This window comes from Phalangium opilio, unplaced genomic scaffold (assembly GCF_054372755.1).
Source record: "Phalangium opilio isolate 3A_F unplaced genomic scaffold, DU_Popi_V2 ptg000092l_1, whole genome shotgun sequence".
Lineage (NCBI taxonomy): Eukaryota > Metazoa > Arthropoda > Arachnida > Opiliones > Phalangiidae > Phalangium > Phalangium opilio.
Genome location: NW_028324197.1, coordinates 2682989 through 2705829, shown reverse-complemented (window position 1 = coordinate 2705829; position 22841 = coordinate 2682989). Strand labels below are relative to the sequence as shown.

The window sequence follows — 22841 nt, the reverse complement described above, 5'->3', positions numbered from 1 at the left end:
ATATTTCAGTAAATTAACTAAATTATCTCATGGGAACTTTTTCACTATTGTTTGCATATATGCATATCTAAATCAACTATTATTTTTAATTTTTCAAAATTTAATAGCTTCGAAATCTAGTTCAAGTAATATAACAGCAAGGCTCCGACGAGAATCGAACACATGATCTCCTGTTTACAAGACTGGCGCTTTAACCACTAAGCCACGGAGCCCTTGCTTTGCAGCGATATGAATGCAGAATATTTCAGTAAATTAACTAAATTATCTCATGGGAACTTTTGCCCTATTATTTTAATTTTTCAAAATTATATAGCTACGAAATCTAGTTCAAGTAACATAACAGCGAGGCTCCGACGAGAATCGAACTCATGATCTCCTGTTTACGAGACAGGCGCTTTAACCACTAAGCCACGGAGCCCTTGCTTTGAAGCGATATGAATGCAGAATATTTCAGTAAATTAACTAAATTATTTCATGGGAACTTTTGCCCTATTATTTTAATTTTTCAAAATTATATAGCTACGAAATCTAGTTCAAGTAGCATAACAGCGAGGCTTCGACGAGAATCGAACTCATGATCTCCTGTTTACTAGACAGGCGCTTTAATCACTAAGCCACGGAGCCCTCGCTTTGAAGCGACATGAATGCTGAATATTCCAGTAATTTAACTAAATTAACTCCTCGGAATTTTTACCCTATTGTTTTAATTTTTCAAAATTTAATAGCTACCAAATCTAGTTCAAGTAACATAACAGTGAGGCTCCGACGAGAATCGAACTCATGATCTCCTGTTTACTAGACAGGCGCTTTAACCACTAAGCCACGGAGCCCTTGCTTTGAAGCGATATGAATGCTGAATATTTCAGTAAATTAACTAAATTATCTCATGGGAACTTTTACACTATTGTTTGCATATATGCATATCTAAATCAACTATTATTTTTAATTTTTCAAAATTTAATAGCTTCGAAATCTAGTTCAAGTAATATAACAGCGAGGCTCCGACGAGAATCGAACTCATGATCTCCTGTTTACAAGACAGGCGCTTTAACCTCCAAGCCACGGAGCCCTTGGTTTGAAGCGATATGAATGCAGAATATTTCAGTAAATTAACTAAATTATCTCATGGGAACTTTTGCCCTATAATTTTAATTTTTCAAAATTATATAGCTACGAAATCTAGTTCAAGTAACATGACAGCGAGGCTTCGACGAGAATCGAACTCATGATCTCCTGTTTACTAGACAGGCGCTTTAATCACTAAGCCACGGAGCCCTCGCTTTGAAGCGACATGAATGCTGAATATTCCAGTAATTTAACTAAATTAACTCATCGGAATTTTTACCCTATTGTTTTAATTTTTCAAAATTTAATAGCTACGAAATCTAGTTCAAGTAACATAACAGCGAGGCTCCGACGAGAATCGAACTCATGATCTCCTGTTTACAAGACAGGCGCTTTAACCACTATGCCACGGAGCTCTTGCTTTAAGCGACATGAATGCTGAATATTCCAGTAATTTAACTAAATTAACTCATCGGAATTTTTACCCTATTGTTTCAATTTTTCAAAATTTAATAAATACGAAATTTAGGTCAAGTAACATAACAACCAGGCTTCCACGAGAATCGAACTCATGATCTCCTGTTTACTAGACAGGCGCATTAACCACTAAGCCACGGAGCCCTTGCTTTGAAGCGATATGAATGCTGAATGTTTCAGTAAATTAACTAAATTATCACATCGGAACTTTTACACTATTGTTTGCTTATATGCATATCTAAATCAACTATTATTTTTTTAATTTTTCAAAATTTAATAGCTTCGAAATCTAGTTCAAGTAATATAACAGCAAGGCTCCGACGAGAATCGAACACATGATCTCCTGTTTACAAGACTTTTGCTTTAACCACTAAGCCACGGAGCCCTTGCTTTGAAGCGATATGAATGCAGAATATTTCAGTAAATTAACTAAATTATCTCATGAGAACTTTTACACTATTGTTTGCATATATGCATATCTAAACCAACTATAATTTCTAATTTTTCAAAATTTAATAGCTTCGAAATCTAGTTCAAGTAATATAACAGCAAGGCTCCGACGAGAATCGAACACATGATCTCCTGTTTACAAGACTTTCGCTTTAACCACTAAGCCACGGAGCCCTTGCTTTGAAGCGATATGAATGCAGAATATTTCAGTAAATTAACTAAATTATCTCATGGGAACTTTTGCCCTATTATTTTAATTTTTCAAAATTATATAGCTACGAAATCTAGTTCAAGTAACATAACAGCGAGGGTTCGACGAGAATCGAACTCATGATCTCCTGTTTACTAGACAGGCGCTTTAATCACTAAGCCACGGAGCCCTCGCTTTGAAGCGACATGAATGCTGAATATTCCAGTAATTTAACTAAATTAACTCATCGGAATTTTTACCCTATTGTTTTAATTTTTCAAAATTTAATAGCTACGAAATCTAGTTCAAGTAACATAACAGCGAGGCTCCGACGAGAATCGAACTCATGATCTCCTGTTTACAAGACAGGCGCTTTAACCACTTTGCCACGGAGCCCTTGCTATGAAGCGCCATGAACACTGAATATTCCAGTAATTTAACTAAATTAACTCATCGGAATTTTTACCCTATTGTTTCAATTTTTCAAAATTTAATAGCTTCGAAATCTAGTTCAAGTAATATAACAGCTAGGCTCCGACGAGAATCGAACACATGATCTCCTGTTTACAAGACAGGCGCTTTAACCACTAAGCCACGGAGCCCTTGCTTTGAAGCGACATGAATGCTGAATATTCCAGTAATTTAACTAAATTAACTCATCGGAATTTTTACCCTATTGTTTTAATTTTTCAAAATTTAATAGCTACGAAATTTAGGTCAAGTAACATAACAACCAGGCTTCCTCGAGAATCGAACTCATGATCTCCTGTTTACTAGACAGGCGCATTAACCACTAAGCCAGGGAGCCCTTGCTTTGAAGCGATATGAATGCTGAATGTTTCAGTAAATTAACTAAATTATCACATCGGAACTTTTACACTATTGTTTGCTTATATGCATATCTAAATCAACTATTATTTTTTAATTTTTCAAAATTTAATAGCTTCGAAATCTAGTTTAAGTAATATAACAGCAAGGCTCCGACGAGAATCGAACACATGATCTCCTGTTTACAAGACTTTTGCTTTAACCACTAAGCCACGGAGCCCTTGCTTTGAAGCGATATGAATGCAGAATATTTCAGTAAATTAACTAAATTATCTCATGAGAACTTTTACACTATTGTTTGCATATATGCATATCTAAATCAACTATAATTTCTAATTTTTCAAAATTTAATAGCTTCGAAATCTAGTTCAAGTAATATAACAGCAAGGCTCCGACGAGAATCGAACACATGATCTCCTGTTTACAAGACTTTCGCTTTAACCACTAAGCCACGGAGCCCTTGCTTTGAAGCGATATGAATGCAGAATATTTCAGTAAATTAACTAAATTATCTCATGGGAACTTTTGCCCTATTATTTTAATTTTTCAAAATTATATAGCTACGAAATCTAGTTCAAGTAACATAACAGCGAGGGTTCGACGAGAATCGAACTCATGATCTCCTGTTTACTAGACAGGCGCTTTAATCACTAAGCCACGGAGCCCTCGCTTTGAAGCGACATGAATGCTGAATATTCCAGTAATTTAACTAAATTAACTCATCGGAATTTTTACTCTATTGTTTTAATTTTTCAAAATTTAATAGCTACGAAATCTAGTTCAAGTAACATAACAGCGAGGCTCCGACGAGAATCGAACTCATGATCTCCTGTTTACAAGACAGGCGCTTTAACCACTTTGCCACGGAGCCCTTGCTATGAAGCGCCATGAACACTGAATATTCCAGTAATTTAACTAAATTAACTCCTCGGAATTTTTACCCTATTGTTTTAATTTTTCAAAATTTAATAGCTACGAAATCTAGGTCAAGTAATATAACAGCAAGGCTCCGACGAGAATCGAACACATGATCTCCTGTTTACAAGACTTTCGCTTTAACCACTAAGCCACGGAGCCCTTGCTTTGAAGCGATATGAATGCAGAATATTTCAGTAAATTAACTAAATTATCTCAACGTAACTTTTACACTATTGTTTGCATATATGCATATCTAAATCAACTATTATTTTTAATTTTTCAAAATTTAATAGCTACGAAATCTAGTTCAAGTAATATAACAGGGAGGCTCCGACGAGAATCGAACACATGATCTCCTGTTTTCAAGACAGCCGCTTTAAATACTAAGCCACGGAGCCCCAGCTTTGAAGCGATATGAATGCAGAATATTTCAGTAAATTAACTAAATTAACTCATCGGAACTTTTGCCCTATTATTTTAATTTTTCAAAATTATATAGCTACGAAATCTAGTTCAATCAACATAACAGCGAGGCTCCGACGAGAATCGAACTCATGATCTCCTGTTTACTAGACAGGCGCTTTAACCACTAAGCCACGGAGCCCTTGCTTTGAAGCGACATGAATGCTGAATATTCCAGTAATTTAACTAAATTAACTCATCGGAATTTTTACCCTATTGTTTTAATTTTTCAAAATTTAATAGCTACGAAATTTAGGTCAAGTAACATAACAACCAGGCTTCCACGAGAATCGAACTCATGATCTCCTGTTTACTAGACAGGCGCATTAACCACTAAGCCACGGAGCCCTTGCTTTGAAGCGATATGAATGCAGAATATTTCAGTAATTTAACTAAATTATCTCAACGTAACTTTTACACTATTGTTTGCATATATGCATATCTAAATCAACTATTATTTTTCATTTTTCAAAATTTAATAGCTTCGAAATCTAGTTCAAGTAATACAACAGCAAGGCTCCGACGAGAATCGAACACATGATCTCCTGTTTACAAGACTTTCGCTTTAACCACTAAGCCACGGAGCCCTTGCTTTGAAGCGATATGAATGCAGAATATTTCAGTAATTTAACTAAATTATCTCAACGTAACTTTTACACTATTGTTTGCATATATGCATATCTAAATCAACTATTATTTTTAATTTTTCAAAATTTAATAGCTACGAAATCTAGTTCAAGTAATATAACAGGGAGGCTCCGACGAGAATCGAACACATGATCTCCTGTTTACAAGACAGCCGCTTTAACCACTAAGCCACGGAGCCCCTGCTTTGAAGCGATATGAATGCAGAATATTTCAGTAAATTAACTAAATTAACTCATCGGAACTTTTGCCCTATTATTTTAATTTTTCAAAATTATATAGCTACGAAATCTAGTTCAATCAACATAACAGCGAGGCTCCGACGAGAATCGAACTCATGATCTCCTGTTTACTAGACAGGCGCTTTAACCACTAAGCCACGGAGCCCTTGCTTTGAAGCGATATGAATGCTGAATATTTCAGTAAATTAACTAAATTATCTCATGAGAACTTTTACACTATTGTTTGCACATATGCATATCTAAATCAACTATAATTTCTAATTTTTCAAAATTTAATAGCTTCGAAATCTAGTTCAAGTAATATAACAGCAAGGCTCCGACGAGAATCGAACACATGATCTCCTGTTTACAAGACTTTCGCTTTAACCACTAAGCCACGGAGCCCTTGCTTTGAAGCGATATGAATGCAGAATATTTCAGTAAATTAACTAAATTATCTCAACGTAACTTTTACACTATTGTTTACATATATGCATATCTAAATCAACTATTATTTTTAATTTTTCAAAATTTAATAGCTACGAAATCTAGTTCAAGTAATATAACAGGGAGGCTCCGACGAGAATCGAACACATGATCTCCTGTTTACAAGACAGCCGCTTTAACCACTAAGCCACGGAGCCCCTGCTTTGAAGCGATATGAATGCAGAATATTTCAGTAAATTAACTAAATTAACTCATCGGAACTTTTGCCCTATTATTTTAATTTTTCAAAATTATATAGCTACGAAATCTAGTTCAATCAACATAACAGCGAGGCTCCGACGAGAATAGAACTCATGATCTCCTGTTTACTAGACAGGCACTTTAACCACTAAGCCACGGAGCCCTTGCTTTGAAGCGACATGAATGCTGAATATTCCAGTAATTTAACTAAATTAACTCATCGGAATTTTTACCCTATTGTTTTAATTTTTCAAAATTTAATAGCTACGAAATCTAGGTCAAGTAACATAACAACCAGGCTTCCACGAGAATCGAACTCATGATCTCCTGTTTACTAGACAGGCGAATTAACCACTAAGCCACGGAGCCCTTGCTTTGAAGCGGTATGAATGCTGAATATTTCAGTAAATTAACTAAATTATCACATCGGAACTTTTACACTATTGTTTGCTTATATGCATATCTAAATCAAGTATTATTTTTTAATTTTTCAAAATTTAATAGCTTCGAAATCTAGTTCAAGTAATATAACAGCAAGGCTCCGACGAGAATCGAACACATGATCTCCTGTTTACAAGACTTTCGCTTTAACCACTAAGCCACGGAGCCCTTGCTTTGAAGCGATATGAATGCAGAATATTTCAGTAAATTAACTAATTTATCTCAACGTAACTTTTACACTATTGTTTGCATATATGCATATCTAAATCAACTATTATTTTTAATTTTTCAAAATTTAATAGCTACGAAATCTAGTTCAATCAACATAACAGCGAGGCTCCGACGAGAATCGAACTCATGATCTCCTGTTTACTAGACAGGCGCTTTAACCACTAAGCCACGGAGCCCTTGCTTTGAAGCGACATGAATGCTGAATATTCCAGTAATTTAACTAAATTAACTCATCGGAATTTTTACCCTATTGTTTCAATTTTTCAAAATTTAATAGCTACGAAATCTAGGTCAAGCAACATAACAGCAAGGCTCCGACGAGAATCGAACTCATGATCTCCTGTTTACTAGACAGGCGCTTTAACCACTAAGCCACGGAGCCCTTGCTTTGAAGCGATATGAATGCTAAATATTTCAGTAAATTAACTAAATTATCTCATGGGAACTTTTGCCCTATTATTTTAATTTTTCAAAATTGTATAGCTACGAAATCTAGTTCAAGTAACATAACAGCGAGGCTCCGACGGGACTCGAACTCATGATCTCCTGTTTAATAGACAGGCGCTTTAACCACTAAGCCACGGAGCCCTTGCTTTGAAGCGACATGAATGCTGAATATTCCAGTAATTTAATTAAATTAACTCATCGGAATTTTTACCCTATTGTTTTAATTTTTCAGAAATTAATAGCTACGAAATCTAGGTCAAGTAACATAACAGCAAGGCTCCGACGAGAATCGAACTCATGATCTCCTGTTTACTAGACAGGCGCTTTAACCACTAAGCCACGGAGCCCTTGCTTTGAAGCGATATGAATGCTGAATATTTCAGTAAATTAACTAAATTATCTCATGGGAACTTTTACACTATTGTTTGCATATATGCATATCTAAATCAACTATAATTTCTAATTTTTCAAAATTTAATAGCTTCGAAATCTAGTTCAAGTAATATAACAGCAAGGCTCCGACGAGAATCGAACACATGATCTCCTGTTTACAAGACTTTCGCTTTAACCACTAAGCCACGGAGCCCTTGCTTTGAAGCGACATGAATGCTGAATATTCCAGTAATTTAACTAAATTAACTCATCGGAGTTTTTACCCTATTGTTTTAATTTTTTCAAAATTTAATAGCTACGAAATCTAGGTCAAGTAACATAACAGCAAGGCTCCGACGAGAATCGAACTCATGATCTCCTGTTTACTAGACAGGCGCTTTAACCACTAAGCCACGGAGCCCTTGCTTTGAAGCGATATGAATGCTGAATATATCAGTAAATTAACTAAATTATCTCATGAGAACTTTTACACTATTGTTTGCATATATGCATATCTAAATCAACTATAATTTCTAATTTTTCAAAATTTAATAGCTTCGAAATCTAGTTCAAGTAATATAACAGCAAGGCTCCGACGAGAATCGAACACATGATCTCCTGTTTACAAGACTTTCGCTTTAACCACTAAGCCACGGAGCCCTTGCTTTGAAGCGATATGAATGCAGAATATTTCAGTAAATTAACTAAATTATCTCAACGTAACTTTTACACTATTGTTTACATATATGCATATCTAAATCAACTATTATTTTTAATTTTTCAAAATTTAATAGCTACGAAATCTAGTTCAAGTAATATAACAGGGAGGCTCCGACGAGAATCGAACACATGATCTCCTGTTTACAAGACAGCCGCTTTAACCACTAAGCCACGGAGCCCCTGCTTTGAAGCGATATGAATGCAGAATATTTCAGTAAATTAACTAAATTAACTCATCGGAACTTTTGCCCTATTATTTTAATTTTTCAAAATTATATAGCTACGAAATCTAGTTCAATCAACATAACAGCGAGGCTCCGACGAGAATAGAACTCATGATCTCCTGTTTACTAGACAGGCACTTTAACCACTAAGCCACGGAGCCCTTGCTTTGAAGCGACATGAATGCTGAATATTCCAGTAATTTAACTAAATTAACTCATCGGAATTTTTACCCTATTGTTTTAATTTTTCAAAATTTAATAGCTACGAAATCTAGGTCAAGTAACATAACAACCAGGCTTCCACGAGAATCGAACTCATGATCTCCTGTTTACTAGACAGGCGAATTAACCACTAAGCCACGGAGCCCTTGCTTTGAAGCGATATGAATGCTGAATATTTCAGTAAATTAACTAAATTATCACATCGGAACTTTTACACTATTGTTTGCTTATATGCATATCTAAATCAAGTATTATTTTTTAATTTTTCAAAATTTAATAGCTTCGAAATCTAGTTCAAGTAATATAACAGCAAGGCTCCGACGAGAATCGAACACATGATCTCCTGTTTACAAGACTTTCGCTTTAACCACTAAGCCACGGAGCCCTTGCTTTGAAGCGATATGAATGCAGAATATTTCAGTAAATTAACTAATTTATCTCAACGTAACTTTTACACTATTGTTTGCATATATGCATATCTAAATCAACTATTATTTTTAATTTTTCAAAATTTAATAGCTACGAAATCTAGTTCAATCAACATAACAGCGAGGCTCCGACGAGAATCGAACTCATGATCTCCTGTTTACTAGACAGGCGCTTTAACCACTAAGCCACGGAGCCCTTGCTTTGAAGCGACATGAATGCTGAATATTCCAGTAATTTAACTAAATTAACTCATCGGAATTTTTACCCTATTGTTTCAATTTTTCAAAATTTAATAGCTACGAAATCTAGGTCAAGCAACATAACAGCAAGGCTCCGACGAGAATCGAACTCATGATCTCCTGTTTACTAGACAGGCGCTTTAACCACTAAGCCACGGAGCCCTTGCTTTGAAGCGATATGAATGCTAAATATTTCAGTAAATTAACTAAATTATCTCATGGGAACTTTTGCCCTATTATTTTAATTTTTCAAAATTGTATAGCTACGAAATCTAGTTCAAGTAACATAACAGCGAGGCTCCGACGGGACTCGAACTCATGATCTCCTGTTTAATAGACAGGCGCTTTAACCACTAAGCCACGGAGCCCTTGCTTTGAAGCGACATGAATGCTGAATATTCCAGTAATTTAATTAAATTAACTCATCGGAATTTTTACCCTATTGTTTTAATTTTTCAGAAATTAATAGCTACGAAATCTAGGTCAAGTAACATAACAGCAAGGCTCCGACGAGAATCGAACTCATGATCTCCTGTTTACTAGACAGGCGCTTTAACCACTAAGCCACGGAGCCCTTGCTTTGAAGCGATATGAATGCTGAATATTTCAGTAAATTAACTAAATTATCTCATGGGAACTTTTACACTATTGTTTGCATATATGCATATCTAAATCAACTATAATTTCTAATTTTTCAAAATTTAATAGCTTCGAAATCTAGTTCAAGTAATATAACAGCAAGGCTCCGACGAGAATCGAACACATGATCTCCTGTTTACAAGACTTTCGCTTTAACCACTAAGCCACGGAGCCCTTGCTTTGAAGCGACATGAATGCTGAATATTCCAGTAATTTAACTAAATTAACTCATCGGAGTTTTTACCCTATTGTTTTAATTTTTTCAAAATTTAATAGCTACGAAATCTAGGTCAAGTAACATAACAGCAAGGCTCCGACGAGGATCGAACTCAAGATCTCCTGTTTACTAGACAGGCGCTTTAACCACTAAGCCACGGAGCCCTTGCTATGAAGCGACATGAACACTGAATATTCCAGTAATTTAACTAAATTAACTCCTCGGAATTTTTACCCTATTGTTTTAATTTTTCAAAATTTAATAGCTACGAAATCTAGGTCAAGTAATATAACAGCAAGGCTCCGACGAGAATCGAACACATGATCTCCTGTTTACAAGACTGGCGCTTTAACCACTAAGCCACGGAGCCCTTGCTTTGAAGCGACATGAATGCTGAATATTCCAGTAATTTAATTAAATTAACTCATCGGAATTTTTACCCTATTGTTTTAATTTTTCAAAATTTAATAGCTACGAAATCTAGGTCAAGTAACATAACAGCAAGGCTCCGACGAGAATCGAACTCATGATCTCCTGTTTACTAGACAGGCGCTTTAACCACTAAGCCACGGAGCCCTTGCTTTGAAGCGATATGAATGCTGAATATTTCAGTAAATTAACTAAATTATCTCATGGGAACTTTTACACTATTGTTTGCCTATATGCATATCTAAATCAACTATAATTTCTAATTTTTCAAAATTTAATAGCTTCGAAATCTAGTTCAAGTAATATAACAGCAAGGCTCCGACGAGAATCGAACACATGATCTCCTGTTTTCAAGACTTTCGCTTTAACCACTAAGCCACGGAGCCCTTGCTTTGAAGCGATATGAATGCTGAATATTTCAGTAAATTAACTAAATTATCTCATGGGAACTTTTACACTATTGTTTGCATATATGCATATCTAAATCAACTATTATTTTTAATTTTTCAAAATTTAATAGCTTCGAAATCTAGTTCAAGTAATATAACAGCAAGGATCCGACGAGAATCGAACACATGATCTCCTGTTTACAAGACTGGCGCTTTAACCACTAAGCCACGGAGCCCTTGGTTTGAAGCGATATGAATGCTGAATATTTCAGTAAATTAACTAAATTATCTCATGGGAACTTTTACACTATTGTTTGCATATATGCATATCTAAATCAACTATAATTTCTAATTTTTCAAAATTTAATAGCTTCGAAATCTAGTTCAAGTAATATAACAGCAAGGCTCCGACGAGAATCGAACACATGATCTCCTGTTTACAAGACTTTCGCTTTAACCACCAAGCCACGGAGCCCTTGCTTTGAAGCGATATGAATGCAGAATATTTCAGTAAATTAACTAAATTATCTCAACGTAACTTTTACACTATTGTTTGCATATATGCATATCTAAATCAACTATTATTTTTAATTTTTCAAAATTTAATAGCTACGAAATCTAGTTCAATCAACATAACAGCGAGGCTCCGACGAGAATCGAACTCATGATCTCCTGTTTACTAGACAGGCGCTTTAACCACTAAGCCACGGAGCCCTTGCTTTGAAGCGACATGAATGCTGAATATTCCAGTAATTTAACTAAATTAACTCATCGGAGTTTTTACCCTATTGTTTTAATTTTTCAAAATTTAATAGCTACGAAATCTAGGTCAAGTAACATAACAGCAAGGCTCCGACGAGAATCGAACTCATGATCTCCTGTTTACTAGACAGGCGCTTTAACCACTAAGCCACGGAGCCCTTACTTTGAAGCGATATGAATGCTGAATATTTCAGTAAATTTACTAAATTATCTCATGGGAACTTTTACACTATTGTTGGCATATATGCATATCTAAATCAACTATTATTTTCAATTTTTCAAAATTTAATAGCTACGAAATCTAGGTCAAGTAACACAACAGCAAGGCTCCGACGAGAATCGAACTCATGATCTCCTGTTTACTAGACAGGCGCTTTAACCACTAAGCCACGGAGCCCTTGCTTTGAAGCGATATGAATGCTGAATATTTCAGTAAATTAACTAAATTATCTCATGGGAGCTTTTACACTATTGTTTGCATATATGCATATCTAAATCAACTATAATTTCTAATTTTCAAAATTTAATAGCTTCGAAATCTAGTTCAAGTAATATAACAGCAAGGCTCCGACGAGAATCGAACACATGATCTCCTGTTTACAAGACTTTCGCTTTAACCACCAAACCACGGAGCCCTTGCTTTGAAGCGATATGAATGCAGAATATTTCAGTAAATTAACTAAATTATCTCAACGTAACTTTTACACTATTGTTTGCATATATGCATATCTAAATCAACTATTATTTTTAATTTTTCAAAATTTAATAGCTACGAAATCTAGTTCAATCAACATAACAGCGAGGCTCCGACGAGAATCGAACTCATGATCTCCTGTTTACTAGACAGGCGCTTTAACCACTAAGCCACGGAGCCCTTGCTTTGAAGCGACATGAATGCTGAATATTCCAGTAATTTAACTAAATTAACTCATCGGAGTTTTTACCCTATTGTTTTAATTTTTCAAAATTTAATAGCTACGAAATCTAGGTCAAGTAACATAACAGCAAGGCTCCGACGAGAATCGAACTCATGATCTCCTGTTTACTAGACAGGCGCTTTAACCACTAAGCCACGGAGCCCTTACTTTGAAGCGATATGAATGCTGAATATTTCAGTAAATTTACTAAATTATCTCATGGGAACTTTTACACTATTGTTGGCATATATGCATATCTAAATCAACTATTATTTTCAATTTTTCAAAATTTAATAGCTACGAAATCTAGGTCAAGTAACACAACAGCAAGGCTCCGACGAGAATCGAACTCATGATCTCCTGTTTACTAGACAGGCGCTTTAACCACTAAGCCACGGAGCCCTTGCTTTGAAGCGATATGAATGCTGAATATTTCAGTAAATTAACTAAATTATCTCATGGGAACTTTTACACTATTGTTTGCATATATGCATATCTAAATCAACTATAATTTCTAATTTTTCAAAATTTAATAGCTTCGAAATCTAGTTCAAGTAATATAACATCAAGGCTCCGACGAGAATCGAACACATGATCTCCTGTTTACAAGACTTTCGCTTTAACCACCAAACCACGGAGCCCTTGCTTTGAAGCGATATGAATGCAGAATATTTCAGTAAATTAACTAAATTATCTCAACGTAACTTTTACACTATTGTTTGCATATATGCATATCTAAATCAACTATTATTTTTAATTTTTCAAAATTTAATAGCTACGAAATCTAGTTCAATCAACATAACAGCGAGGCTCCGACGAGAATCGAACTCATGATCTCCTGTTTACTAGACAGGCGCTTTAACCACTAAGCCACGGAGCCCTTGCTTTGAAGCGACATGAATGCTGAATATTCCAGTAATTTAACTAAATTAACTCATCGGAGTTTTTACCCTATTGTTTTAATTTTTCAAAATTTAATAGCTACGAAATCTAGGTCAAGTAACATAACAGCAAGGCTCCGACGAGAATCGAACTCATGATCTCCTGTTTACTAGACAGGCGCTTTAACCACTAAGCCACGGAGCCCTTGCTTTGAAGCGACATGAATGCTGAATATTCCAGTAATTTAACTAAATTAACTCATCGGAGTTTTTACCCTATTGTTTTAATTTTTCAAAATTTAATAGCTAGGAAATCTAGGTCAAGTAACATAACAGCAAGGCTCCGACGAGAATCGAACTCATGATCTCCTGTTTACTAGACAGGCGCTTTAACCACTAAGCCACGGAGCCCTTACTTTGAAGCGATATGAATGCTGAATATTTCAGTAAATTTACTAAATTATCTCATGGGAACTTTTACACTATTGTTGGCATATATGCATATCTAAATCAACTATTATTTTTAATTTTTCAAAATTTAATAGCTTCGAAATCTAGTTCAAGTAATATAACAGCAAGGATCCGACGAGAATCGAACACATGATCTCCTGTTTACAAGACTTTCGCTTTAACCACCAAACCACGGAGCCCTTGCTTTGAAGCGATATGAATGCAGAATATTTCAGTAATTTAACTAAATTATCTCAACGTAACTTTTACACTATTGTTTGCATATATGCATATCTAAATCAACTATTATTTTTAATTTTTCAAAATTTAATAGCTACGAAATCTAGTTCAATCAACATAACAGCGAGGCTCCGACGAGAATCGAACTCATGATCTCCTGTTTACTAGACAGGCGCTTTAACCACTAAGCCACGGAGCCCTTGCTTTGAAGCGACATGAATGCTGAATATTCCAGTAATTTAACTAAATTAACTCATCGGAGTTTTTACCCTATTGTTTTAATTTTTCAAAATTTAATAGCTACGAAATCTAGGTCAAGTAACATAACAGCAAGGCTCCGACGAGAATCGAACTCATGATCTCCTGTTTACTAGACAGGCGCTTTAACCACTAAGCCACGGAGCCCTTGCTTTGAAGCGACATGAATGCTGAATATTCCAGTAATTTAACTAAATTAACTCATCGGAGTTTTTACCCTATTGTTTTAATTTTTCAAAATTTAATAGCTACGAAATCTAGGTCAAGTAACATAACAGCAAGGCTCCGACGAGAATCGAACTCATGATCTCCTGTTTACTAGACAGGCGCTTTAACCACTAAGCCACGGAGCCCTTACTTTGAAGCGATATGAATGCTGAATATTTCAGTAAATTTACTAAATTATCTCATGGGAACTTTTACACTATTGTTGGCATATATGCATATCTAAATCAACTATTATTTTTAATTTTTCAAAATTTAATAGCTTCGAAATCTAGTTCAAGTAATATAACAGCAAGGATCCGACGAGAATCGAACACATGATCTCCTGTTTACAAGACTGGCGCTTTAACCACTAAGCCACGGAGCCCTTGGTTTGAAGCGATATGAATGCTGAATATTTCAGTAAATTAACTAAATTATCTCATGGGAACTTTTACACTATTGTTTGCATATATGCATATCTAAATCAACTATAATTTCTAATTTTTCAAAATTTAATAGCTTCGAAATCTAGTTCAAGTAATATAACAGCAAGGCTCCGACGAGAATCGAACACATGATCTCCTGTTTACAAGACTTTCGCTTTAACCACCAAGCCACGGAGCCCTTGCTTTGAAGCGATATGAATGCAGAATATTTCAGTAAATTAACTAAATTATCTCAACGTAACTTTTACACTATTGTTTGCATATATGCATATCTAAATCAACTATTATTTTTAATTTTTCAAAATTTAATAGCTACGAAATCTAGTTCAATCAACATAACAGCGAGGCTCCGACGAGAATCGAACTCATGATCTCCTGTTTACTAGACAGGCGCTTTAACCACTAAGCCACGGAGCCCTTGCTTTGAAGCGACATGAATGCTGAATATTCCAGTAATTTAACTAAATTAACTCCTCGGAATTTTTACCCTATTGTTTTAATTTTTCAAAATTTAATAGCTACGAAATCTAGGTCAAGTAATATAACAGCAAGGCTCCGACGAGAATCGAACACATGATCTCCTGTTTACAAGACTGGCGCTTTAACCACTAAGCCACGGAGCCCTTGCTTTGAAGCAATATGAATGCAGAATATTTCAGTAAATTAACTAAATTATCTCATGGGAACTTTTGCCCTATTATTTTAATTTTTCAAAATTGTATAGCTACGAAATCTAGTTCAAGTAACATAACAGCGAGGCTCCGACGAGACTCGAACTCATGATCTCCTGTTTAATAGACAGGCGCTTTAACCACTAAGCCACGGAGCCCTTGCTTTGAAGCGACATGAATGCTGAATATTCCAGCAATTTAATTAAATTAACTCATCGGAATTTTTACCCTATTGTTTTAATTTTTCAAAATTTAATAGCTACGAAATCTAGGTCAAGTAACATAACAGCAAGGCTCCGACGAGAATCGAACTCATGATCTCCTGTTTACTAGACAGGCGCTTTAACCACTAAGCCACGGAGCCCTTGCTTTGAAGCGACATGAATGCTGAATATTCCAGTAATTTAACTAAATTAACTCATCGGAGTTTTTACCCTATTGTTTTAATTTTTCAAAATTTAATAGCTACGAAATCTAGGTCAAGTAACATAACAGCAAGGCTCCGACGAGAATCGAACTCATGATCTCCTGTTTACTAGACAGGCGCTTTAACCACTAAGCCACGGAGCCCTTACTTTGAAGCGATATGAATGCTGAATATTTCAGTAAATTTACTAAATTATCTCATGGGAACTTTTACACTATTGTTGGCATATATGCATATCTAAATCAACTATTATTTTTAATTTTTCAAAATTTAATAGCTTCGAAATCTAGTTCAAGTAATATAACAGCAAGGATCCGACGAGAATCGAACACATGATCTCCTGTTTACAAGACTGGCGCTTTAACCACTAAGCCACGGAGCCCTTGGTTTGAAGCGATATGAATGCTGAATATTTCAGTAAATTAACTAAATTATCTCATGGGAACTTTTACACTATTGTTTGCATATATGCATATCTAAATCAACTATAATTTCTAATTTTTCAAAATTTAATAGCTTCGAAATCTAGTTCAAGTAATATAACAGCAAGGCTCCGACGAGAATCGAACACATGATCTCCTGTTTACAAGACTTTCGCTTTAACCACCAAGCCACGGAGCCCTTGCTTTGAAGCGATATGAATGCAGAATATTTCAGTAAATTAACTAAATTATCTCAACGTAACTTTTACACTATTGTTTGCATATATGCATATCTAAATCAACTATTATTTTTAATTTTTCAAAATTTAATAGCTACGAAATCTAGTTCAATCAACATAACAGCGAGGCTCCGACGAGAATCGAACTCATGATCTCCTGTTTACTAGACAGGCGCTTTAACCACTAAGCCACGGAGCCCTTGCTTTGAAGCGACATGAATGCTGAATATTCCAGTAATTTAACTAAATTAACTCCTCGGAATTTTTACCCTATTGTTTTAATTTTTCAAAATTTAATAGCTACGAAATCTAGGTCAAGTAATATAACAGCAAGGCTCCGACGAGAATCGAACACATGATCTCCTGTTTACAAGACTGGCGCTTTAACCACTAAGCCACGGAGCCCTTGCTTTGAAGCAATATGAATGCAGAATATTTCAGTAAATTAACTAAATTATCTCATGGGAACTTTTGCCCTATTATTTTAATTTTTCAAAATTGTATAGCTACGAAATCTAGTTCAAGTAACATAACAGCGAGGCTCCGACGAGACTCGAACTCATGATCTCCTGTTTAATAGACAGGCGCTTTAACCACTAAGCCACGGAGCCCTTGCTTTGAAGCGACATGAATGCTGAATATTCCAGCAATTTAATTAAATTAACTCATCGGAATTTTTACCCTATTGTTTTAATTTTTCAAAATTTAATAGCTACGAAATCTAGGTCAAGTAACATAACAGCAAGGCTCCGACGAGAATCGAACTCATGATCTCCTGTTTACTAGACAGGCGCTTTAACCACTAAGCCACGGAGCCCTTGCTTTGAAGCGATATGAATGCTGAATATTTCAGTAAATTAACTAAATTATCTCATGGGAACTTTTACACTATTGTTTGCATATATGCATATCTAAATCAACTATTATTTTTAATTTTTCAAAATTTAATAGCTTCGAAATCTAGTTCAAGTAATATAACAGCAAGGATCCGACGAGAATGAACACATGATCTCCTGTTTACAAGACTTTCGCTTTAACCACCAAGCCACGGAGCCCTTGCTTTGAAGCGATATGAATGCAGAATATTTCAGTAAATTAACTAAATTATCTCAACGTAACTTTTACACTATTGTTTGCATATATGCATATCTAAATCAACTATTATTTTTAATTTTTCAAAATTTAATAGCTACGAAATCTAGTTCAATCAACATAACAGCGAGGCTCCGACGAGAATCGAACTCATGATCTCCTGTTTACTAGACAGGCGCTTTAACCACTAAGCCACGGAGCCCTTGCTTTGAAGCGACATGAATGCTGAATATTCCAGTAATTTAACTAAATTAACTCATCGGAGTTTTTACCCTATTGTTTTAATTTTTCAAAATTTAATAGCTACGAAATCTAGGTCAAGTAACATAACAGCAAGGCTCCGACGAGAATCGAACTCATGATCTCCTGTTTACTAGACAGGCGCTTTAACCACTAAGCCACGGAGCCCTTACTTTGAAGCGATATGAATGCCGAATATTTCAGTAAATTTACTAAATTATCTCATGGGAACTTTTACACTATTGTTGGCATATATGCATATCTAAATCAACTATTATTTTCAATTTTTCAAAATTTAATAGCTACGAAATCTAGGTCAAGTAACACAACAGCAAGGCTCCGACGAGAATCGAACTCATGATCTCCTGTTTACTAGACAGGCGCTTTAACCACTAAGCCACGGAGCCCTTGCTTTGAAGCGATATGAATGCTGAATATTTCAGTAAATTAACTAAATTATCTCATGGGAACTTTTACACTATTGTTTGCATATATGCATATCTAAATCAACTATAATTTCTAATTTTTCAAAATTTAATAGCTTCGAAATCTAGTTCAAGTAATATAACAGCAAGGCTCCGACGAGAATCGAACACATGATCTCCTGTTTACAAGACTTTCGCTTTAACCACTAAGCCACGGAGCCCTTGCTTTGAAGCGATATGAATGCAGAATATTTCAGTAAATTAACTAAATTATCTCAACGTAACTTTTACACTATTGTTTGCATATATGCATATCTAAATCAACTATTATTTTTAATTTTTACCTCTCCGAGTGACGTATGTCACGGAGAGGTATTACACCGGCCGTGTCTGTCTGTCTGTGTGTCTGTCTGTCTGTCTGTCTGTCAGACCCCACGTGACCGCGTTCGCAGTTTACAAATCGGAGCAAACAAATACCCGATTTCCGGAACGCGTTCGCGGTTCACGGAAATTTGGTCATTCATCTACCAACACCAGTCTTTACTAACTGGCTTCTAAGAACCACAATCTGCTAGTCTTTGTCCATCCCACATGGACACTAGTCTGTACGTGCTTGCTTCCAAGCACCACCAACTTCTGTTCTTCGTCAATTTCACTTTGACTCCAGCTTCTATGCACCACCATCTTCTGTTCTTCGTCAATTCCACATTGACACCAGCTTCTATACACTACCATCTTCTGTTCTTCGTCAATTCCACATTGACACCAGCTTCTATGCACCACCATCTTCTGTTCTTCGTCAATTCCACATTGACACCAGCTTCTACGCACCACCATCTTCAGGTCTTTTGTCCATTCCACATGGACGCCGGTCAGTACATTCTGGCTTCTTTTCCACCGTCATCGTTTGGTTTCAAGATATACGCGGCGAGCGGCTAGGGTTACGAGAAACGTCTAGCCTCCCAATGGCAGGGCTTCCACCATCGGTTCACGCGAATGCGTTTTTATCTATTATTTGGTTTTAAGATATACGCGGCGATCAGCTAGGGTTACGAGAAACGTCTAGCCTCCCAATGGCAGGGCTTCCACCAAAGGTTCACGCGAATGCGTTTTTATCTATTATTATAATGGAAACGGATCGTATATATACCCCAAAATTTGAAGAAAGCGGGCAAGAAGGGTACCCTTCACTTTAAACGTCAATATTAGCAAAGTTTCGAAAGATATTATGAACAACTTTATTTTAAACGATTTAACTATTTTTAAAGTTATTTACTGGCGATTAAAATAATTAAAAATAATTATATTTATTTAAATATTAAAGATAAACCCAAGTACCGAAGTCGTTAAATCATTGCCTCCTATATCTATCAAGGCCCATGCATTGCGTTATATTTCGTACATTGTCTCTTATATCTTTTTAGGCCCGTGCATTGCGTTATATTTCCTACATTGCCTCCTGTATCTATCTAGGCCCGTGCATTGCGATATATTTTTGAGAACAACAACCAAAATGGGAAGCTCCTCTCAGAACCATAATAATTTGTTTTCTCTGTTATATGAAATGAAAATATGGATAATATTTTCGGCAATTCGATTTGAATGGCTCTTTCTGATGTATCTTTCTCTCAGCACTGTTCATAATGGACAGGAACGTAGAGATTCGAGACACTTGGAATTACGATAGTGTTTCAAATCCTCTGTAATGAGGGCTTAACGACTTGGAGTGACTGGAAAGATAGATACACGTCCTATTTTTTAGTTGTACCATGCGTACCACAATGTTGCCAGGCGTTTATTGAAGGATGCTTGGGTACTTGGTACAGACTGTTACGTCTACCAAGTTTCCTAGCATCCAAGAATAAATAGGATTCATAGAAGCCAGTGTTATGGGCATGTCATGGGTCAAGTCGTTAAATATATCGACGCAGTTAAATAGCTGATGGCATTATTTTATCCACTTTCTCATTGCGTTTCGAGTGGAAGTTCAACTTTGGCACGGACGACAGATGGCGCTCTTAACCTTCTACCACCAAAAATCGCTGTTGTCTGCTCGTTTTCCCCTTCCGCGTTTTTTCGTTATAAACTTATGATTTAACGAACTGTTAAGATAAAATTTCATATTTCCTTAGACAGATAAGCTTCTACTCCTTTCATCTTACTCCCAGTCAGATGTAACCTTGTTAAAACATAATCAGATGAATTTGAGTTATAATGTCTAGGAGTGATAGACACATTTTTACCGATGTCTAGAGATGTTAAGCTTAAGCGAAATTGTTTTACGTTTGAATAAAAATACCGCTTCCAGTAGTGGGTTTATAGTACTCCTTGTTTGTGTAAGATTAGTGTAGCTGTAGAGCGTTGTTGCTGTTTAGTTTATACGCCCCCTAGGCCTATTTGTGAAAGACCTTTTTTACGCACTTTTATCATTCTTTATTTGAAAAAAGTGTTGGCAATGTATATTTTTTAAATATGACGGAATTGCTGTTGGTATGATAGCGCCCTATTCGCGAAAAAAACCTTTTTTTAAACAGTTGATTCATTCTTTGATAGAATTTCGAAGGAAGAAGTTAAGTGTTAAATTTGCTCGACTAATTTTGTTCGGCAAATAATATAATTAAGCCTTACGTATTACTGAAGGAGATTGATTTTGCCAACCTGTGTGAGTATTTAAGGAGATTGATTTTGCCAACCTTTGTGAGTATTTAACTGATTAATAAGTAAATGGAGGAAGATAATAATTTAAGTAAAGATGAAATCAGAAAACGAAAGGCAAGGGAAAGAATGAGGGCAAAAAGGTCAGATCCTGAATTTAGGAAGCGAGAAAATGAAAGGAGAAGGCTGTTTCTGGAACAGGTTCTAGCACGCAAAATGTTGGTCCTACCACGAGGCCAGTTGGCCATGATCGTACGAAAGATAATGCATTAAATAAATGTTCTATTGAAAGTACTGTAGGCGTAGGCATATCTATTAATAAGGAACCCAATAATGTACAAAATGTTAATGCTAATATTAGTGAAATCATCGAAAGCGATGAACAAGTACGAGCCTAGCTTATGTGTGATTGGGTTGTGGCTTCCATGTTTTGGGGACATTTGCTTTTTGTGTGGCGATGTATGTATCAGCTTTGATATGGACAAATGTTACAAGTCATACTGGTAGACTAAGAATACGGTTGAGGTATAGCAAGAGAGTAGAGTTTCCCCAGCAATTGAGAGATATTGAAAAGGCTTGAACAATTGACTATTTTAAAATTGAATTCCTGCACTTGCAAAGAATTAAAAAAAGCGATAGATGCATATATTTAGGTTGTTTAAGGGGTAGTGATAGTCATCTCCACTCGGAGAGGTAATATTTTGGCTTTCCCAACTTGTTCAAAATTTAATAGCTACGAAATCTAGTTCAATCAACATAACAGCGAGGCTCCGACGAGAATCGAACTCATGATCTCCTGTTTACTAGACAGGCGCTTTAACCACTAAGCCACGGAGCCCTTGCTTTGAAGCGACATGAATGCTGAATATTCCAGTAATTTAACTAAATTAACTCATCGGAGTTTTTACCCTATTGTTTTAATTTTTCAAAATTTAATAGCTACGAAATCTAGGTCAAGTAACATAACAGCAAGGCTCCGACGAGAATCGAACTCATGATCTCCTGTTTACTAGACAGGCGCTTTAACCACTAAGCCACGGAGCCCTTGCTATGAAGCGACATGAACACTGAATATTCCAGTAATTTAACTAAATTAACTCCTCGGAATTTTTACCGTATTGTTTTAATTTTTCAAAATTTAATAGCTACGAAATCTAGGTCAAGTAATATAACAGCAAGGCTCCGACGAGAATCGAACACATGATCTCCTGTTTACAAGACTGGCGCTTTAACCACTAAGCCACGGAGCCCTTGCTTTGAAGCAATATGAATGCAGAATATTTCAGTAAATTAACTAAATTATCTCATGGGAACTTTTGCCCTATTATTTTAATTTTTCAAAATTGTATAGCTACGAAATCTAGTTCAAGTAACATAACAGCGAGGATCCGACGAGACTCGAACTCATGATCTCCTGTTTAATAGACAGGCGCTTTAACCACTAAGCCACGGAGCCCTTGCTTTGAAGCGACATGAATGCTGAATATTTCAGTAATTTAATTAAATTAACTCATCGGAATTTTTACCCTATTGTTTTAATTTTTCAAAATTTAATAGCTACGAAATC

The 22841-nt window shown here is 35.7% G+C and overlaps 45 non-coding genes across 45 annotated transcripts; all 45 read right to left on the bottom strand.

Moving 5' to 3' along the window:
- Positions 1 to 345: 345 nt before the first annotated feature.
- TRNAT-CGU (transfer RNA threonine (anticodon CGU)) lies at positions 346 to 418 on the bottom strand. The gene has a single exon. It is a non-coding gene; the product is annotated as a tRNA-Thr (tRNA).
- Positions 419 to 757: 339 nt separating this feature from the next.
- TRNAT-AGU (transfer RNA threonine (anticodon AGU)) lies at positions 758 to 830 on the bottom strand. Its single transcript has one exon. It is a non-coding gene; the product is annotated as a tRNA-Thr (tRNA).
- Positions 831 to 996: 166 nt separating this feature from the next.
- Positions 997 to 1069, bottom strand: TRNAT-UGU (transfer RNA threonine (anticodon UGU)). The gene has a single exon. It is a non-coding gene; the product is annotated as a tRNA-Thr (tRNA).
- A 339-nt stretch (positions 1070 to 1408) lies between these two features.
- Positions 1409 to 1481, bottom strand: TRNAT-UGU (transfer RNA threonine (anticodon UGU)). Its single transcript has one exon. It is a non-coding gene; the product is annotated as a tRNA-Thr (tRNA).
- Positions 1482 to 2505: 1024 nt separating this feature from the next.
- TRNAT-UGU (transfer RNA threonine (anticodon UGU)) lies at positions 2506 to 2578 on the bottom strand. The gene has a single exon. It is a non-coding gene; the product is annotated as a tRNA-Thr (tRNA).
- A 133-nt stretch (positions 2579 to 2711) lies between these two features.
- Positions 2712 to 2784, bottom strand: TRNAT-UGU (transfer RNA threonine (anticodon UGU)). The gene has a single exon. It is a non-coding gene; the product is annotated as a tRNA-Thr (tRNA).
- Positions 2785 to 3808: 1024 nt separating this feature from the next.
- TRNAT-UGU (transfer RNA threonine (anticodon UGU)) lies at positions 3809 to 3881 on the bottom strand. The gene has a single exon. It is a non-coding gene; the product is annotated as a tRNA-Thr (tRNA).
- A 578-nt stretch (positions 3882 to 4459) lies between these two features.
- Positions 4460 to 4532, bottom strand: TRNAT-AGU (transfer RNA threonine (anticodon AGU)). Its single transcript has one exon. It is a non-coding gene; the product is annotated as a tRNA-Thr (tRNA).
- An 817-nt stretch (positions 4533 to 5349) lies between these two features.
- TRNAT-AGU (transfer RNA threonine (anticodon AGU)) lies at positions 5350 to 5422 on the bottom strand. Its single transcript has one exon. It is a non-coding gene; the product is annotated as a tRNA-Thr (tRNA).
- A 1296-nt stretch (positions 5423 to 6718) lies between these two features.
- Positions 6719 to 6791, bottom strand: TRNAT-AGU (transfer RNA threonine (anticodon AGU)). Its single transcript has one exon. It is a non-coding gene; the product is annotated as a tRNA-Thr (tRNA).
- A 133-nt stretch (positions 6792 to 6924) lies between these two features.
- TRNAT-AGU (transfer RNA threonine (anticodon AGU)) lies at positions 6925 to 6997 on the bottom strand. Its single transcript has one exon. It is a non-coding gene; the product is annotated as a tRNA-Thr (tRNA).
- A 133-nt stretch (positions 6998 to 7130) lies between these two features.
- Positions 7131 to 7203, bottom strand: TRNAN-AUU (transfer RNA asparagine (anticodon AUU)). The gene has a single exon. It is a non-coding gene; the product is annotated as a tRNA-Asn (tRNA).
- A 133-nt stretch (positions 7204 to 7336) lies between these two features.
- On the bottom strand, positions 7337 to 7409 carry TRNAT-AGU (transfer RNA threonine (anticodon AGU)). Its single transcript has one exon. It is a non-coding gene; the product is annotated as a tRNA-Thr (tRNA).
- Positions 7410 to 7782: 373 nt separating this feature from the next.
- On the bottom strand, positions 7783 to 7855 carry TRNAT-AGU (transfer RNA threonine (anticodon AGU)). Its single transcript has one exon. It is a non-coding gene; the product is annotated as a tRNA-Thr (tRNA).
- Positions 7856 to 9151: 1296 nt separating this feature from the next.
- On the bottom strand, positions 9152 to 9224 carry TRNAT-AGU (transfer RNA threonine (anticodon AGU)). The gene has a single exon. It is a non-coding gene; the product is annotated as a tRNA-Thr (tRNA).
- A 133-nt stretch (positions 9225 to 9357) lies between these two features.
- TRNAT-AGU (transfer RNA threonine (anticodon AGU)) lies at positions 9358 to 9430 on the bottom strand. Its single transcript has one exon. It is a non-coding gene; the product is annotated as a tRNA-Thr (tRNA).
- Positions 9431 to 9563: 133 nt separating this feature from the next.
- Positions 9564 to 9636, bottom strand: TRNAN-AUU (transfer RNA asparagine (anticodon AUU)). Its single transcript has one exon. It is a non-coding gene; the product is annotated as a tRNA-Asn (tRNA).
- Positions 9637 to 9769: 133 nt separating this feature from the next.
- Positions 9770 to 9842, bottom strand: TRNAT-AGU (transfer RNA threonine (anticodon AGU)). The gene has a single exon. It is a non-coding gene; the product is annotated as a tRNA-Thr (tRNA).
- Positions 9843 to 10215: 373 nt separating this feature from the next.
- On the bottom strand, positions 10216 to 10288 carry TRNAT-AGU (transfer RNA threonine (anticodon AGU)). The gene has a single exon. It is a non-coding gene; the product is annotated as a tRNA-Thr (tRNA).
- Positions 10289 to 10627: 339 nt separating this feature from the next.
- Positions 10628 to 10700, bottom strand: TRNAT-AGU (transfer RNA threonine (anticodon AGU)). The gene has a single exon. It is a non-coding gene; the product is annotated as a tRNA-Thr (tRNA).
- An 883-nt stretch (positions 10701 to 11583) lies between these two features.
- TRNAT-AGU (transfer RNA threonine (anticodon AGU)) lies at positions 11584 to 11656 on the bottom strand. The gene has a single exon. It is a non-coding gene; the product is annotated as a tRNA-Thr (tRNA).
- Positions 11657 to 11789: 133 nt separating this feature from the next.
- On the bottom strand, positions 11790 to 11862 carry TRNAT-AGU (transfer RNA threonine (anticodon AGU)). The gene has a single exon. It is a non-coding gene; the product is annotated as a tRNA-Thr (tRNA).
- Positions 11863 to 12028: 166 nt separating this feature from the next.
- On the bottom strand, positions 12029 to 12101 carry TRNAT-AGU (transfer RNA threonine (anticodon AGU)). Its single transcript has one exon. It is a non-coding gene; the product is annotated as a tRNA-Thr (tRNA).
- A 404-nt stretch (positions 12102 to 12505) lies between these two features.
- Positions 12506 to 12578, bottom strand: TRNAT-AGU (transfer RNA threonine (anticodon AGU)). Its single transcript has one exon. It is a non-coding gene; the product is annotated as a tRNA-Thr (tRNA).
- Positions 12579 to 12711: 133 nt separating this feature from the next.
- Positions 12712 to 12784, bottom strand: TRNAT-AGU (transfer RNA threonine (anticodon AGU)). Its single transcript has one exon. It is a non-coding gene; the product is annotated as a tRNA-Thr (tRNA).
- Positions 12785 to 12950: 166 nt separating this feature from the next.
- Positions 12951 to 13023, bottom strand: TRNAT-AGU (transfer RNA threonine (anticodon AGU)). Its single transcript has one exon. It is a non-coding gene; the product is annotated as a tRNA-Thr (tRNA).
- Positions 13024 to 13428: 405 nt separating this feature from the next.
- Positions 13429 to 13501, bottom strand: TRNAT-AGU (transfer RNA threonine (anticodon AGU)). Its single transcript has one exon. It is a non-coding gene; the product is annotated as a tRNA-Thr (tRNA).
- Positions 13502 to 13634: 133 nt separating this feature from the next.
- Positions 13635 to 13707, bottom strand: TRNAT-AGU (transfer RNA threonine (anticodon AGU)). The gene has a single exon. It is a non-coding gene; the product is annotated as a tRNA-Thr (tRNA).
- A 133-nt stretch (positions 13708 to 13840) lies between these two features.
- On the bottom strand, positions 13841 to 13913 carry TRNAT-AGU (transfer RNA threonine (anticodon AGU)). The gene has a single exon. It is a non-coding gene; the product is annotated as a tRNA-Thr (tRNA).
- Positions 13914 to 14318: 405 nt separating this feature from the next.
- Positions 14319 to 14391, bottom strand: TRNAT-AGU (transfer RNA threonine (anticodon AGU)). Its single transcript has one exon. It is a non-coding gene; the product is annotated as a tRNA-Thr (tRNA).
- A 133-nt stretch (positions 14392 to 14524) lies between these two features.
- TRNAT-AGU (transfer RNA threonine (anticodon AGU)) lies at positions 14525 to 14597 on the bottom strand. The gene has a single exon. It is a non-coding gene; the product is annotated as a tRNA-Thr (tRNA).
- Positions 14598 to 14730: 133 nt separating this feature from the next.
- Positions 14731 to 14803, bottom strand: TRNAT-AGU (transfer RNA threonine (anticodon AGU)). The gene has a single exon. It is a non-coding gene; the product is annotated as a tRNA-Thr (tRNA).
- Positions 14804 to 15447: 644 nt separating this feature from the next.
- TRNAT-AGU (transfer RNA threonine (anticodon AGU)) lies at positions 15448 to 15520 on the bottom strand. The gene has a single exon. It is a non-coding gene; the product is annotated as a tRNA-Thr (tRNA).
- Positions 15521 to 15859: 339 nt separating this feature from the next.
- TRNAN-AUU (transfer RNA asparagine (anticodon AUU)) lies at positions 15860 to 15932 on the bottom strand. The gene has a single exon. It is a non-coding gene; the product is annotated as a tRNA-Asn (tRNA).
- Positions 15933 to 16065: 133 nt separating this feature from the next.
- On the bottom strand, positions 16066 to 16138 carry TRNAT-AGU (transfer RNA threonine (anticodon AGU)). The gene has a single exon. It is a non-coding gene; the product is annotated as a tRNA-Thr (tRNA).
- A 133-nt stretch (positions 16139 to 16271) lies between these two features.
- On the bottom strand, positions 16272 to 16344 carry TRNAT-AGU (transfer RNA threonine (anticodon AGU)). Its single transcript has one exon. It is a non-coding gene; the product is annotated as a tRNA-Thr (tRNA).
- Positions 16345 to 16988: 644 nt separating this feature from the next.
- TRNAT-AGU (transfer RNA threonine (anticodon AGU)) lies at positions 16989 to 17061 on the bottom strand. The gene has a single exon. It is a non-coding gene; the product is annotated as a tRNA-Thr (tRNA).
- Positions 17062 to 17400: 339 nt separating this feature from the next.
- Positions 17401 to 17473, bottom strand: TRNAN-AUU (transfer RNA asparagine (anticodon AUU)). The gene has a single exon. It is a non-coding gene; the product is annotated as a tRNA-Asn (tRNA).
- Positions 17474 to 17606: 133 nt separating this feature from the next.
- On the bottom strand, positions 17607 to 17679 carry TRNAT-AGU (transfer RNA threonine (anticodon AGU)). The gene has a single exon. It is a non-coding gene; the product is annotated as a tRNA-Thr (tRNA).
- Positions 17680 to 18083: 404 nt separating this feature from the next.
- Positions 18084 to 18156, bottom strand: TRNAT-AGU (transfer RNA threonine (anticodon AGU)). Its single transcript has one exon. It is a non-coding gene; the product is annotated as a tRNA-Thr (tRNA).
- Positions 18157 to 18289: 133 nt separating this feature from the next.
- TRNAT-AGU (transfer RNA threonine (anticodon AGU)) lies at positions 18290 to 18362 on the bottom strand. Its single transcript has one exon. It is a non-coding gene; the product is annotated as a tRNA-Thr (tRNA).
- Positions 18363 to 18528: 166 nt separating this feature from the next.
- Positions 18529 to 18601, bottom strand: TRNAT-AGU (transfer RNA threonine (anticodon AGU)). Its single transcript has one exon. It is a non-coding gene; the product is annotated as a tRNA-Thr (tRNA).
- A 3438-nt stretch (positions 18602 to 22039) lies between these two features.
- Positions 22040 to 22112, bottom strand: TRNAT-AGU (transfer RNA threonine (anticodon AGU)). The gene has a single exon. It is a non-coding gene; the product is annotated as a tRNA-Thr (tRNA).
- Positions 22113 to 22245: 133 nt separating this feature from the next.
- TRNAT-AGU (transfer RNA threonine (anticodon AGU)) lies at positions 22246 to 22318 on the bottom strand. The gene has a single exon. It is a non-coding gene; the product is annotated as a tRNA-Thr (tRNA).
- Positions 22319 to 22657: 339 nt separating this feature from the next.
- Positions 22658 to 22730, bottom strand: TRNAN-AUU (transfer RNA asparagine (anticodon AUU)). Its single transcript has one exon. It is a non-coding gene; the product is annotated as a tRNA-Asn (tRNA).
- Between the last annotated feature and the right edge of the window lie 111 nt (positions 22731 to 22841).